This window comes from Mustela lutreola, chromosome 5, assembly GCF_030435805.1.
Source record: "Mustela lutreola isolate mMusLut2 chromosome 5, mMusLut2.pri, whole genome shotgun sequence".
Taxonomy (NCBI): domain Eukaryota; kingdom Metazoa; phylum Chordata; class Mammalia; order Carnivora; family Mustelidae; genus Mustela; species Mustela lutreola.
Window position 1 is genome coordinate 77,198,204 of NC_081294.1, and position 15,148 is coordinate 77,213,351.

General features: G+C 44.5%; 1 non-coding gene across 1 annotated transcript; it reads left to right on the plus strand.

Annotated features, from left to right (window-relative positions):
• The first annotated feature begins 3,499 nt into the window (after positions 1-3,499).
• LOC131832850 (U6 spliceosomal RNA) lies at positions 3,500-3,602 on the plus strand. The gene has a single exon (XR_009354208.1). It is a non-coding gene; the product is annotated as a U6 spliceosomal RNA (small nuclear RNA).
• The last annotated feature ends 11,546 nt before the right edge of the window (positions 3,603-15,148 follow it).

A 15,148-nucleotide genomic window follows, 5' to 3' on the forward strand; every position in this document is an offset into this window, starting at 1 on the left:
AGAAATAATAATACTCTTGAATTATGTAGCACTTTAAAATTTCTCAGGCGCTTTACAAATGTTTGATCCTCCAGATGACCTCCTAGGACCCAAGGAGGAAGAAAGCATCTTTTATAAGCTGTCACCACCTGTTAAGTTTTCCCCCATAGGGGAAAGGCAGAAGACATGCAAGGCAGTGAGTGAGTTAACCAAACCCAAGCTCCTGTGGGTAATTGATAGCTTTTATGGTGTCTTTACCCTCAGACTCCTCAGATATCATATTTCCACTGGATTACCACATTTACATAACAGTGCAGGGTGAGAGACCCTGATAAATCTTCTCTGCATGGGGATGAATACAGTGGAAATGTACTTTGTTGACAGCAATTTGTTTTACTACACCCCTGCCCTTCAATTTAGGGAGGAAAGAGCAAGGCTATTGCCTTATGAAGGGAGGGTGGAAAGGAGAGAAAGGAGAAAGGGAGGGAGGAAGATGAGAGATCTGGAAACAGGGGATGAATGAGAGAGAAAGACACAGGGAGAAAGGTAGAGCTTTAGGCAAAGCGTTAGAAGGATGGAAGGTTGGAAGGATGAAAGGATGAAAGGAAGGCAGGATAATAGCAACGAAACTCTGTGCCAAGCACTGTGCTAAGCATTTCCCTGGATTAATTCTGCTAATCCTCACAGCAACCCAGTGAGGACAGTCCTGTTAATATCACCATTGTACAAATGACCACACCCCATCCTGTTACACCCGTTTTATTTTGCCACTATCTACAACGGGCTTCTTAACTCATTTATGTGCTCACTGCCTTGCTCACAGCTATATCCCCGGCACTTGGAGCAGTTTCCGACCTAAAGTAGGTTCTTAATAAGAATACTTGTTGAGGGGCGCCTGGGTGGCTCAGTGGGTTAAAGCCTCTGCCTTCAGTTCAGGTCATGGTCCCAGGCCCTGGGATAGAGCCCAGGCTCTCTGCTCGGAGGAAGGCCTGCCTCCCCCTCTCTCTGTGCCTGCCTCTCTGCCTACTTGTGATTTCTGCCTGTCAAATAAATAAATAAGGGGCGCCTGGGTGGCTCAGTGGGTTAAGCCGCTGCCTTCGGCTCGGGTCATTATCTCAGGGTCCTGGAATTGAGTCCCGCATCGGGATCTCTGCTCAGCAGGGAGCCTGCTTCCTCCTCCTCTCTCTCTCTGCCTGCCTCTCTGCCTACTTGTAATCTCTGTCTGTCAAATAAAATTTTAAAAATCTTTAATAAATAAATAAATAAAATATTTTTTTAAAAAAAGAATACTTGTTGAAGGGATGAAGGGATGAGAAGCTACTGGGGAGTGAGCCCCACCCTGCCTCCCACCCAGGGTGATGTGACGGGGAGGATGGACGGAAGGCAGGTTCTGGAGGTTCTCTCTCTCTCTCTCTCTCTCTCTCTCCACAGACACAGAGGGAACTGTTATCAGCTGACAGAAGGAACCCATTATCTCCTCCATCCTTATCAGCTCTTTTCTTTTTCTTTTTTATTTTTTTTTAAAGATTTTATTTATTTATTTGACAGAGAGAAATCACAAGTAGATGGAGAGGCAGGCAGAGAGAGAGAGAGAGAGGGAAGCAGGCTCCCTGCTGAGCAGAGAGCCTGATGCGGGACTCGATCTCAGGACCCAGAGATCATGACCTGAGCCGAAGGCAGCGGCTTAACCCACTGAGCCACCCAGGCGCCCCTCTTTTTTTTTTTTTTTTTTTTTTAACCTCAGATCTTGTGTCCCTTCCTGTCCTCTCAATTTGGCATATGCTAATCATATCTTTGAGTTCTGTCTCACTCTCATTCTTGCTCTCTTTGCTTCCCTGCTTGCTTCTCTTTCCCATGCCTCTCTTGAGAGAGAGCTCATCCGACTAACTTGCAACTGGTGATTTCAGAGGCCAACTTCCCCTGTTGGAAGCCCAGTCTTGTACCAAAGCCTCCTCCCTGCAGAGGGCATTTCTCTCCACCTACAAAATGGACAGAGTTTTTTACAGGGTTTTTTGGACCCAGTGCTGGTGAGCCTATGAGGGAGGGGTCTCAGAACCACAGCACTGACCTTCCCCCATCCTGATCCACAGAGCCTTGCCAAAGCCTTGAGACCACCGGCATCCACTAGCCAACAGAGAGCTATTTCTTCTCCCATGGTATACACTATTTAATGCAATTGCAGTAAATACAAATCAGAGGATTCTAAGCCTCACTTTCCTTCTGTCTTTAAGGTTTGAAAACTCTTCAATCCATTAAATAGCAGTCCCTCTGCTGAAGGTATAAATGGCAAGACCATGGGATAAATGTACAAAGACCATGTCTCCACAGGGTTGGTAGAGTATCAGAGTGGCTGGGAATGTGGGCCTCAAGAATCAGATAACTCTACTCTGTATGAGTAGAGTACAGCTGGCAAGTATGGAAGTTGGATGTCAAATGAGGCCTTTGGTACTTTCTCCAAATCAGGCTTTCCTCCTAGGCCCACCAGAGCCTCCCATACCAAATCAGTTACAGCACTTGGCCAGTCAAGTTTGGATTATTTCTTGCAACAATGTCCAACCCACCAGACTCTGAGCTCCTCAAGGTCAAGAACTCAGTTCTTTCTTTGTATCCCTACAGCCAGGCCACATGCTGGACATAAAAGAAGGGCATTGTATAGACCTTCATGTTCTTCCAGACAATGGAAGGTACTCATTTTCTTCCTCAAGGTACTGCTATTCCTTCAGACTTTGATATGTTTAGCACCTACTGCATGCCAAGCATTATCTCTCATCTGGATTAGGAAAAAGAGCCTTTTTCTGGGAGAACACTGAGTTCTTCCTCATCTGATACCCAACTTCAGCCCTTCTGATCTATAGGGTATGCACACAGCACCCAGAATGATCCTTTTAAAACCATGTCTGTTCTGCTCAGAATTCTTCAATGGCTCCCCATTTCACTCAGCATAAAATCCAAACCCTTACTACTTTCTACAATGCCCTACATTATCTCCCTAACCCCCAGCCCGAAAACTTAATGACCTCATGCCCTACCATTCTCCACCTTACTGTCTCTGGTAAGCCACTCTGGCTTCCTGACATACTTCTCAAACATTGCTGTGTACACTCCTGCCTCAGGCCCTTCCTGGCTGTCCCTGTGCCTACATAGCTTTATCTTGACCTCTCCATAGCTTGTTCCCTTGCTTATTTCAAGTTTTGTTCAAGTGTCACTATATCAGGGAGGCCTTCCTTGACTCCCCCAGTGATTTTAAAATATGCCCACAAAATCTGATAATCCTCCCTTCAGTAGATAGAACTCAGTTCTCCCCACCCCCTTGAGTTTTGGCTTGACTTAGTGTCTACTTCCTAAATAACAGAATATGGTAAAAGTAACAGCATGTGACTTCTAAGACAAGGTCATAAGAGGCTTTGTGATTGCCTTAGTCTGCTAATGAGAAAACATCAGAAAGATGCAAATTAAGGGGCACTCTACAAAATACCTGATCAGTACACTTCAAAGTTGTCAAGATTATGAAAAATATTGCCTGCTTCAGCAGCACACATACTAAAATTGGAACGATACAGAGAAGATTAGCGTGGCTGCTCCACAAGGAGGACATGCAAATTCACAAAGGGTTCCGTGTTTTTACCATCAGGGAAATGCAAATCAAAACTATGAGATACCACTTCACACCTGTCAAAATGACTAAAGTCAACAACACAAGACACAACGCGTGTTCGCAAGGATGTAGAGAAAGGAGAACCCTCTTTCAATTAGGAACGCAAACTGGTGCAGCCACTCTGGAAAACAGGATAGAGGTTCCTCAAAAAGTTAAAAACAGAACTACCCTAGGATCCAGCAATCTCATTACTGGGTATTAACCCAAAGAAAACAAAGACACCCATTCAAAAGGATACATGCACCCCCATATGCATAGCAGCATTATTTATAATACTCAAATTATGGAAGCAGTGCACATCATCTGATGAAGGGATAAAGAAGATGTGGTATATATGATGGACTATTACCCAGCCATAAAAAAACCAATGAAATATTCCCATTTGCAACAATGGGGACAGAGCTGGAGAGTATAATGCTATGTGAAATAAGTCCATCAGAGAAAGAGAAATACCATATGATTTCACTCAAATGTGGAATTTAGAGACAAACAAACACAAGCAAAGGGGAAAAAAGAGAGACACGTACAAACCAAAAAACAGACTCTTTATTCTAGAGAACAAACTGATGGTCACCAGAGGGGAGGTGGGTAGGGGATGGGTGAAATAGGTGATGGGGAGATTAAGAAGTGCACTTGTCATGATGAGCACTGGGTGATGTACGGAATTGTTGAATCACTGTACTGTACACCTGAGACTAAGATTACACTGTATGTTAACTAACTGGAATTACAATAAAAACCTAAAAAAAAAGATTATGAAAAACAAAAAAAGAGTAGGAAACTATTGTTGATCAAAGGAGACTAAGGAAACATGATGACTAAACACAACGTGATCTCTCTCTCTCTTTTTTTTGTTTTTAAAGATTTTATTTATCTGACAGAGAAAGAAATCACAAGTAGGCAGAGAGGCAGGCAGAGAGAGAGAGGGGAGGAAGCAGGCTCCCTGTGGAGCAGAGAGCCGGACGCGGGGCTCCATCCCAGGACCCCGGGATCATGACCTGAGCCGATCATGGCAGAGGCTTTAACCCACTGATCCACCCAGGCGTCCCCACAATGTGATCTCTTGAACAGGATTCTGGAACAGAAAAGACAGTGGGAAAAGCAGAGAAATCTGAATAAAGTCTGCAGTTTAGTTAACAGTAATATATCGATGTTCATCTCTTGACTTTGAGAAATCCACCACGGTTATATAAGATATTAATGTTAGAGGAAGCTGAGTGAAGTATGTAAGGGAACTCTGTACTATCTTTGTAAGTTGTCTGTAAATCTAATATTATTCATAAATAAAAAGTTTTTTTTTTTTAAAGCATTATGGGGTGCCTGAGTGGCTCAGTGGGTTAAAGCCTCTGCCTTCAGCTCAGGTCATGGTCCCGGGATCCTGGGATCGAGCCCCACATTGGGTTCTCTGCTCAGCAGAGAGCCTGCTCCCCTCTCTCTCTCTGCCTGCCTCTCTGCCTGTCAAATAAATAAATAAACTCTTAAAAAAATAAAAATTAAAAAATTAAAAAGGCATTGTGTCTTCCTTGTTTCTTTCTTTCTCAGACCATGCACATGCTGCCATATCATGAGGATACTCAAACAGCCCTGTGGGGAGGACTACTCTTCATGAAGAGCAACTGAGGTGTCCAGCCAACAGCCATGAGAACGAACCACCCTGGAAGAGAATCTTCCAGCCCCAGTCAAGGTTTCAGGCAACTGCAGTCCTGTCTGACATTTTGACCGCAACATCAAGAAAGACCCTGAGCCTGAATGAGCCAGCTAAGCCACTTCTGAATTCCTGACCCTCAGAAACTGTGAGATGATAATTTATGACTGTTTTGGGCCTCTGAGTTTTGGAGTGAACTATATAAAATACCCTCCTTATAGTCACGCTCAACCCCCTTTCCAACCTCAACTTTCTTCATAGATCCCATCATGACACCACATGCCATGTTCGTTTATTTAACTTCTGTCCTGCACCCCGCCCCCTGCCACCAGAGAATGTGAGCCACATGAAGGAGAAACTTTGTTTAGTGCATGTCCCTTACACCTAGAACTGTGCTTGACACATAGTAAATGTTTGATAAGGGATAGTTGTAATTATTATTTTTCGATAACAGGGAGTTAGGTAAAAATCCTTTTCCTACCCTCACCCCGAGAGAAAAACAAAGCAAAACAAAATCCAGCCCTGGAGGACGGGGGCCAAAGTGGTTGACGTTGAGGCAATGTAGAACTAGGAAATGCAAGTAGAGATGAATCAGAAACTCTGAGATCTGACTGAGTTCTTCATCCACTGAGAGACCTCACACAAGTGTTTCTTCCTCCATCTGGGTCTCTGTTTCTCTAAATATAAAATTCAAAAGACTGGGAGGACCAGCAAGATCACCAAGATTCCTTTCAGGTCTAACAGCTGATGATTCTAAAGGTGGCCTGGGAGGAGGTACAGGAACTCAATTCCGGAGATGGAGGAAAGGAAAGGAGTGAAGAATATGTTTCATCCTCACAGGGACCAGGCAGAATCTGCCTCCCTTCATGCTGTTCTCACCTCCTGGAAACCCTTTCCCATCTAATAATCTAGTCCTTTGCCAAAGCCCAGCTCCCTGTCTCTGCAAGGCCCGCAGGCTCCCATAGGCCTTAGCACGTCTTCATAACACAGTTCCCACACTGAATTATAATTGAACCTTTTTAAACCTGGGGTCTTAGCTCCTAAAAGGAGTTAGTCAGTCCCAGGTCACTACTCTCAGGCTTGCAATTCCCTCCTAGGGAATCGAGACCCTAAAAGAAGGAAGGAAAGAGAAAACAGGGGAGGGGGTGGAAGACCAGACATATGCTGGGACTCCCTCAAGCCTCTGCCCTTTCTCTCCTCTCCTCCAGTCTTGGCTTCCCCACCAAGAGAAGCATGCACATCAGCCTGCCTGCCCTCTGCCTTACCTAAATAGGAGGCCAAATGCCGTTTATGTGAGCCATATTAACTTTCCCCTGCTCCTCCCTCCCTTAGTCCTCTACCCCTTCCCCATGATATACACATCCTGGGTCCCTTCCCAACATCTGTTCCAGGAAGCTTACACTTCCTAATATTTGGTATGAAGACAGGTTTGAGGGTTGTTTTTTTTTTTTTTTTTCCCCTCCACTACAGTTCATGGAAGGTCTTGAAGAATTTGCTCTGCTCCGGGAATCACAAGAGGTAGGATCCCGTTCCGTTTATAAAGTGAGGTTGGGAGCCACGAGAGAAGAGGCAGGAGAGGTAGGCAGGAATCAGCCTTTGTGACAGATTTTGTCCCATAATCCATGGAAGCCACTGAAGAATTCTGCACAGATTGGAACTCACTCCCCTTCCACTTAGCCCTCCTTACTTGCATCCCTCCCTATCTCTCTAATGCCCTCCCACCCCATCCCATTTGTCTTCTACCAGAATATTCATAACAGCAAAGGTTTATTGAGAACCTATATTATGTAAGTTTCCTGTTCACATTATCTCATTTCCACCTTTCAGCACTGATGAGGTAGGTGTTATTGTCCCCACTTCAAGTAAGCAAACTGACTCCAGTGAGTGATTTGCCCTGTTGGAAACTAAGGAGAAAGCAGAGCCCAATTTCTTAATCATTACACTAATTGGTCTCTGCGTTCTGACTTTTTGCAAATCTCTTCTTTGGGGGAAATGTCTTCTTTGGGGGAGATGCCTGTAAGGAGGTCTTTTGAGGTCAGGAGATAGAACTAAGAGGAGCAAGTGCAAAACCAGACTATTCTGGAACTGGAATTTCCAGGTTCTGAAGGGACCTATCTCATGCAGCCTTGCTCTTCTCTGCTTGGCAGGAAGTGTCCCCTATTCTCCCTATGCTCTGTCTTGATCCACTTGCTTACTCCAGTTCCCATACTCTCCTTCACCTTTTTATATACAGTTTGCCCTCATCTTTCAGGTTCTGGGTGCTACATTTGTTCTGAAAATGCCTGGATGGACCAGAACCCTCTGGAACTTCTGCAGATAATTCAAGTGTCTGGAGAGGATACCCACCTTGTCCTCCCCAACTCTAATAAAAGTGTCTGGCTTGACCCTGGGCTTTCAAGACTCTTCAGCAAAGGTTAGTTCCTTTTTACTTCCTGCCAAATTTTAAAAATCTTTCCACGTGCTTTTTCACTCTCTGGAATGCCTGCATCCTTTCCACCCCAAGTTTTTCTGCAAGGAAACTCCCAGTTATCCTCAGACTTGGCTCAAACATGATCTCCATCCAGGGATGTCATCACTCAGGGATGTCATCACTCAGGTTATCATTTCTTGTCTGGACTGTTGCCTCACTCTAGCCCTAAGCCACCCAGTGCCCGCACTGCACCCGGAGTAACCTCTCTAAAATCCAAACTTGATCTTATCACTTCCCTTCTTAAAACTTGCAAATGGTTTCCCATGCCCTGAAGGTAAACTTATAACTCAACATGGTTTGGGTGCTTTTTCTACCCTGCTCCCACCCACTTGTCTTGCTTCATGTCTTCCAGCCCTGCCCACCATCCTACTGGTACTCAAGGCAGATTTCCTGACACTTCTGCTCAGTTCCTTGAAAACTGTCTGTTCTCTCTTCACTACATAATGTTCCCTTGGCTGGAACTTTTTTTCCCTCCTTCTCCCTTGGCTGACTTCTATTAACCTTTCAGGTAGTTCTCAGCTTGGACTCCCTTCAACACAGAGCCTTCCAGGACCCCCCTGATAATGAAGCAAGATGCCTCAGCTTTCTGCCCCCACTGCCCATGATTTCCCCTAGGACAGCATCTATCTGGTTTATTACTTACTACCTATCTGTCTGCTCATATGTTTCCCACAACCACCTGGGGGCCGACCTTCTTCCCATAGTACTAGTAGGCCCTCCATGAACAACCGCTGGGGAGTGAACAAAGCCTTCACTATCTTTACAGTGTGGACTTAGGTACCCACTGTCATTTCTGCCACCGCCACCTCATGGTTACTTTTCTAGATTATGGATGATTGCTTCCCTATGTGCTCTCTCTCCTGATGGATGGGGATGGCACCTTGAGTACTTCGGTGCCTAATGGAGAGGTCAACATTCACCTTCCATACATCTTCTATTTGTTCTTATTTGTAACAAAATTTTATTGAATAACTACTATATACTAGATACTTTGGATACAGCAGTGAGCAAGGTAGCTGACATGCTGCCTTCAAGCTCGTGTTCTATTGGTATATATGGGTGCCTAGTGAACAGGAGGTTCAGTAGATCTCAGTTCTATTGGGAAGCCCCTGAGGGCTTTCCTGTCTACAACTACCAAGCAAGGAGCACAGCCTCTGGGGACCCCTGGACCTCCCTCCGTCCAGGTCTCCATGGGACTAGCCATTCAGCAGCAACGGGAAGCAGGAGGGAGGGAGGAGAGTGGACAATGGTGTTGTAGCCCAGTGCCTAAAACCACTTCACCCAGCAAGGTTGACAACTGGCTTTTTTCTTTACCCTGAAATCAAGAAACAAAGACATCCACAGGGGGAAAGGCATAAATGGATAGGAATAACTGAGGAGAAAGGAAAGAGAGGGAAAGTGGAACACAGAGTCAGAAGAGGAGTCAGAAACATATGGACAGGGAAGGAGACAGAGGCAGATACAGAAATCCTGAAGGACTAACTAACCCTGCCCCTATCATTTGGGTCACTGGGGGGTGGAGAGGAAGGTGTTGGAAAAGATTCAGTTTTGACCTCTTGGGATTCCTTAGATGATCCCTCAAATTATCTCTGGCCCCATCTGACCCAGGAGGCTTCTGCCAGGGACCTGCCAGCCCCCAAGCCAGGATATACTTCATGCGACCCTCATGAGTAAGGACAGGCAGTGATGGAAAAACACAACTGCTCTGGGAACAGCAGTCCCTGGTTTTCATCTTTTTCAGAAAAGATCACAGAAAAGTCCCTGTGTTCACCATCTGTTTCCTAACTGGGGACTCCAGCCTCTGTTCTCTGAGATACTGGCCTAACAATATTCCAATCTACAGGCACAGCACAGAAACTCCTCTGAGCTGGGAGCTGGGGAGGCAGCCCCCATTCCCAGGAGCCCCCAGATTCCAAGCATGAGCCCGAGTTGCTAATCGTGCCCTGTTCTTGCCAGCAGCCTCAGCAGCTCGCTACTGAGGCTGTGATGCCATCTGCTGCTCAATTTAGGAAACTGGCTGACTCTGACTGCACAGCCGAGGCCAATCAGGGCAGTAGTGGGGAAGGGGGCCCGCCTGGGTCTCAGAAGAGCCATGTCTTTGTCTCAGAGGACAAACCCAGTACTGGGCGTCAGAGGCAGAACAAATGCTCTGTTCCCTGTCGTCATTCTCCAAAGACAGGCAGAATGCCTCTCTTTTACAGGAAGGTACCTCAGGTTTCTGGAGGGATGGGTAGGTTGGCTCTGCCCTTCACCAAAGTCCAGTGTTGTTTCCAGATGAAATTGCCCAGAGGGGTCCCAGCCTGCCTTTGAAGTTCCACAGCTCTCCTCAAAATTGTTTTTGTGTGTTTGTTTGTTTCTTTGCAGGTTTAAGTAAGATTATTCCAAGTTGGGGCGCCTGGGTGGCTCAGTGGGTTAAAGCCTCTGCCTTCAGCTCAGGTCATGATCTCAGGGTCCTGGGATCAAGCCCTGAATCAGACTCTCTGATGTGCAGGGAGCCTGCTTCTCCCCACTCCCCGCATCCACCTGCCTCTCTGCCTACTTGTGATCTCTCTCTGTCAAATAAATAAATAAAATCTTTAAAAAAAAAAAGATTATTTCAAGTTATATTAATTGGGTAAATGAAATAATGAGGCCAGGACTAGAGAAAGTGGGGCTTTGAAGAAATAAGCACACTCAAGCTGAATTGAAATAAAACCTTCAGACTCTCAGTGGGTTTCTGACGTTCCTGATGTTTTGTCCCTTTTCAGGCCTCAACCCAGGTAGGGTTGTGAGCTCCAGTGTTATAGGACCCACATGAATGCCAGGCACGTATTTTTGATATTTGTTCAGCTAAGGGTTAGTGTGAGGAAATTTCCTGCAAACCAGCTGAGGGGGCCAACCTCTGAGGTGATCCCCATCTCTTGAAATTCACCCTCTTTTAGTCCCCCTCCCTCAAAGTACAAGGGTTAAACTCTGTGGCCAATATAGTATGACAGAAGTAATGGTATGTTATTTCCAAGATTAGATTATAAAAGAATCTGTGGCTCCCTTCTTCATGTCCCTCTCTCCCTCCCTCTGTGTCTGCCTCTGCCTAGCTCCCTCATCACTTACTCTGAAGGAGGCCAGTTGCCATGTTGTGAGCAGCCCTATGAAGAGGCTCCTGTGGTAAGAAACTAAGGCTTTCTGTCAACAGCCACATGAGTGAGACTCAAGTAGATCCTCTTAGGAAGACTTCAGATGACTTCAGTCCTGGCACGAAGGCTGCCTACAAGCTCATGAGTGACCCTGAGCCAGCTCAGCTGAATTACTCCCATTTCTTTACCCTCAGAAACTGAGATAAATGTTCAAAGTTGGGGGTAACTTGTTATGTTGCCACATAATAAATCTGTCATCTGGTATTATTGTTATAATATCATGGCATATCATCTGCATTATATCACTTAATTTCCTTATAATATTTAATATGTGGGCCCTACCCCCTTTTAAATTCATCTCCTTCTACCCAACCCTCCCCCCCACTCAGCCTCACCCAAGGCTCACTTGTGCTTCACTCCAGCCCATCGAATTTGCTCTTCTCTCTGGAGCCCCCAGCCAGCTACCCCTAAATCTCTGGAAGGTCTCAGTCACTCTCGGTCATTCCCCTATCTCCTTGAGGTCTGTATTTATATGCAGCCTTTTCAGTGTAGCTTTCCTTGACCCTCTGCACACCTGAACTGCAGCTCCCACATGTACCTATTCTTTTCCCCATTTTTATCCTTAGCCTTTATGATTATATAACACAGATAATAAGATACATTTTACATATTTATCTTACAATTTCTTTTTTAAAAGATTTTATGTATTTATTTGAGAGAGAGCGAGAGCACAAGCAGGGGGAGAGGCAGAAGGAGAGGGAGAAACGGAGTTCCTGGGCTCATGACCTGAGCTGAAAGCAGACGCTTAACCAACTGAGACACCCTGGTGCCCTATTTTATAATTTCTATCTCTCCCCTTGTACATAAGCTCCATGAAGGCCATCATTTGTGTTTTTGTCTATTTTGGTCACTGCTCTAGCCCTAGCACCTGGACTAGTGATTAGTGATGTACATAAAAAATGTGCGTTACATATTCAGTTGAATGGGGGGGAAAATGTCATAATTCATCAATTATAGCATATATATCTCCTAGATGCCATACCATATATCACATGCCACACTGTGATGTCATATGTATATTGTATATATATATTTTTAAGATTTTTATTTATTTATTTGACAGAGATCACAAGTAGGCATAGAGGCAGGCGGGGGCAGGGGGAAACAGGCTCCCCGTCGAGCACAGAGCCCACTATGGGGGTGAACCTCCTGTGAGGCTGGATCCCAGGACCCTGGGATAATGACCTGAGCCAAAGGCAGAAGCTTTAACCCACTGAGCCACCCAGGCATCCTGGTATATTGTATTTAAATGCAGTATAAGGTAGTGCAGAGAGTCTAGAGCTATAAATAACAAGACCTACCTTTGTTACTTACTGGCTAGCTACGTTACTATAAGAGAGGCACATATCACTCTCTGAGCCTCAGTTTTACTGATCTGTAAAGTGAGATTATTATAACCTCCTTGTTCTACCTATAGTGTAGGTATAGAAATCAAATAATGAATGTTACAGTATTCTTTTAAATCTAACATATATGCTTTGAAATGTTTTCCTAAGGCCATGCCATGTGTCTCAGGATATACTCTTTGGGGCTGGGGAAGATTAAAAGGTCAAAGAGGTTTGGGAAAGTTGGGTTCAATGACTCCTCTTGAACATTCACAACCTTTGGCATATGAAAGGCTCTGAAAATCCCCTAGGAAAGCTCTTTTCCTAAAGCACTTGACTAAACTTGGTCTTGATCTCTACAAATACACACAGAGCAGCGCCCTGGGTTGTCAAGATGGTCTTGCAGGAAGGAAGTCTAAAGTTTCTGAAACAGAAATCCTGGTGGACTAGGCAATGAGAATCAACAGCTGAAATGGAGATTAGGAGGAGGGAGGAGGAGGAGAACAAGAAAAAGGAGGAGGGAGGGAAAGGGAGAACAAAGGAAAGGAAGAAGAAAGAAAAATGGTGGTGAAGGGAGAAAAGGACAACTAAACTCCTCCCTATTGAAAAGATCTCTACAGAAAAAGACAACCTGAAATTTCCCAGGGCTGGAGGGTGAGGGAGGAATCCAAGAATCCTGATGCTGCCCACAGAGCCCAGCTTATTCCTTTGAGCATCGCCTCTGCCAGTTTCCGCAGTTGGTGCTCAGGCTTCCTTTTCAGCTTCTAGAAACCTCTGATTGTAGAGATTTCTTCTGTATCAGGGAGGAATCAAGTAAACCAAATCAGCAGCTTCTCAATTTAGTGTACTTTTTAAGTGCCTGAAATGACAGTTGCCATTTTTCCTTTCCTCCTGAGCAATAGCCTACCTGGCTGCATTCATCTCTCCCTAGCATTCCTGGCTCGGAAAGGGGAGAGGAGCTGTGGTTTCTCCTCCAAGACTCCCAACGCTAAGCGCTAAGCGGGAGAGGAAGAGGTGGGCGGGTTTGTTCTTGAACTCCAGATAGGCCTGCCCCAGGCCAGTCCACACACTAACAGAAAAGGATGCATCTCTCTCTGGTATCCCCTCACACTTTCAGCCCTCATGGCTAGGAAGTCCTTTGTTACATCTCATTTCAGTCTTTAACCTATAACTTCATTTTTTACTGCCTTTCCTTTACCCCAGAAGAAGGGAGCAATTTGCCTGTCCTAAGTTGCATATACAGAGCAACTTTAACTAATTAATATGGTTAAAACCCATCTCTCTGTGCATATGATTGATGAATATTATTCAAGGAACCCCATTTCCTACCAACTGGAAGACTGGGCTCTTCTTCTTCTTCTTTTTTTTTTTTTTTTTTTTTTTCAACTGTGTGATTCAAAGTGGGAATAGGAAAGTCATGAGAAAGGAAGTAACATAGGAAAAGCACCTGCCTCGTCCCTTATATACGACATTTCATTCCATCTTCACAACCACCGAAAATGTAGAGATTATAATTCCCATTTTATAGGCAAAGGTACTGACGTCCAGAGGTCAAAGAGCTGACATGCAAAGTGGTGGAGTTAGAATCTCACCAACATCCGACTCCCAAATACATGTTCTCTTTACCCAGGGGGCTTGACTATGTCACACAGAAACCTGGACCTTTGGTTTCTTTCCATTGTTTGTGATATATTAGGTTTATTCCCTAACATGCTGGGATTCTGGCAATTATCACATGTCCATTTACTGGAGGGTACACTTAACACCAAAAAAGTGTAAGTAATTCCCTCAAGTCTTTCACCCCACCTGATGTCCACCTGCCTAATCAGACTGTAATCTCCATAATGGTAAGGAGCATGTTTGTCTTCTTTATCACTCCATCTCTCCTAGTCCTTACCACCAGAAAGAGAAGACCATAAAACAAGGTAAGAGAATCTGAGAAAAAGATTTAAAAGGCCAACATTTAATTTAAAGAAGGAGAAGAGAGGTAGCTAGGAAGAGACTGAGAGACAGCAAGATAAGAAAACTCAGCACAAACAAGCAAGATAAAAATAGCCTCTTGCCACTGTCCTTTTAAAATTACTTTCTATATTTGAGCCTAAGTGACAAGTGAAATCTCCTCTGTAATTTCCCATGTGTTCAGCTTAATGAATTTCTGGCAAATGGCTTCAGCATTGGAGGGCCAATTTGGACATTGTGGGGGTGGAGTTGTTGAGAAAATGAAGGGTATGGAAATAGACTAATTGAGTCTAGAAACCAAATGAAGAGGTGATTGGAGGCATGTGAGGAGGGAGCCAACTCTTGGAACTTGCTCAACATCAAGAAGGACTGGGAACTGATGTCATTACAAATGTTTCCCTACATGCTATAGAAAAAGTCCAGAGTCCAGAGTCCCAAGATGCCTCGCAACAATTCTTTCTGTCACACTGCCTATCTCCGAAAGAGCTTTAGTTGTTTATATAAACAGCATTGTATTAATGATTTAACTTCTGCCACTGGAAGGAACAAAGAGACTCTGTCTCTTTCAGGTCCATAAGTCTTGTATGCAGTAGGAATACCATAAATGTTGAACCAAATCATTATGAGGAAGGGAAGCTAGGGCGTGCAAGGATGGGAATGCACAGTCTGCTCCTTTACATCTGTTCACGCTGCCCACTCAAATGTATTAACTTCTCTCTATACTGAGGAAGGAACTCTGAGGGGCTATAGGACCCAGGATAAAAAAGTCCTCTCTAAAAATCGGCAATGACCATGCAAACCACAATTTTAATCAGAACTGCATATCTTTCACGTCTCCTAGTATATTTTTCATTGTTGTTTTAATAGCTTTTTTGGTATATAAGTCACATACTATACAATTCACCAATATAAAGTATAGAATTCAGTGGTTTTTATTATATT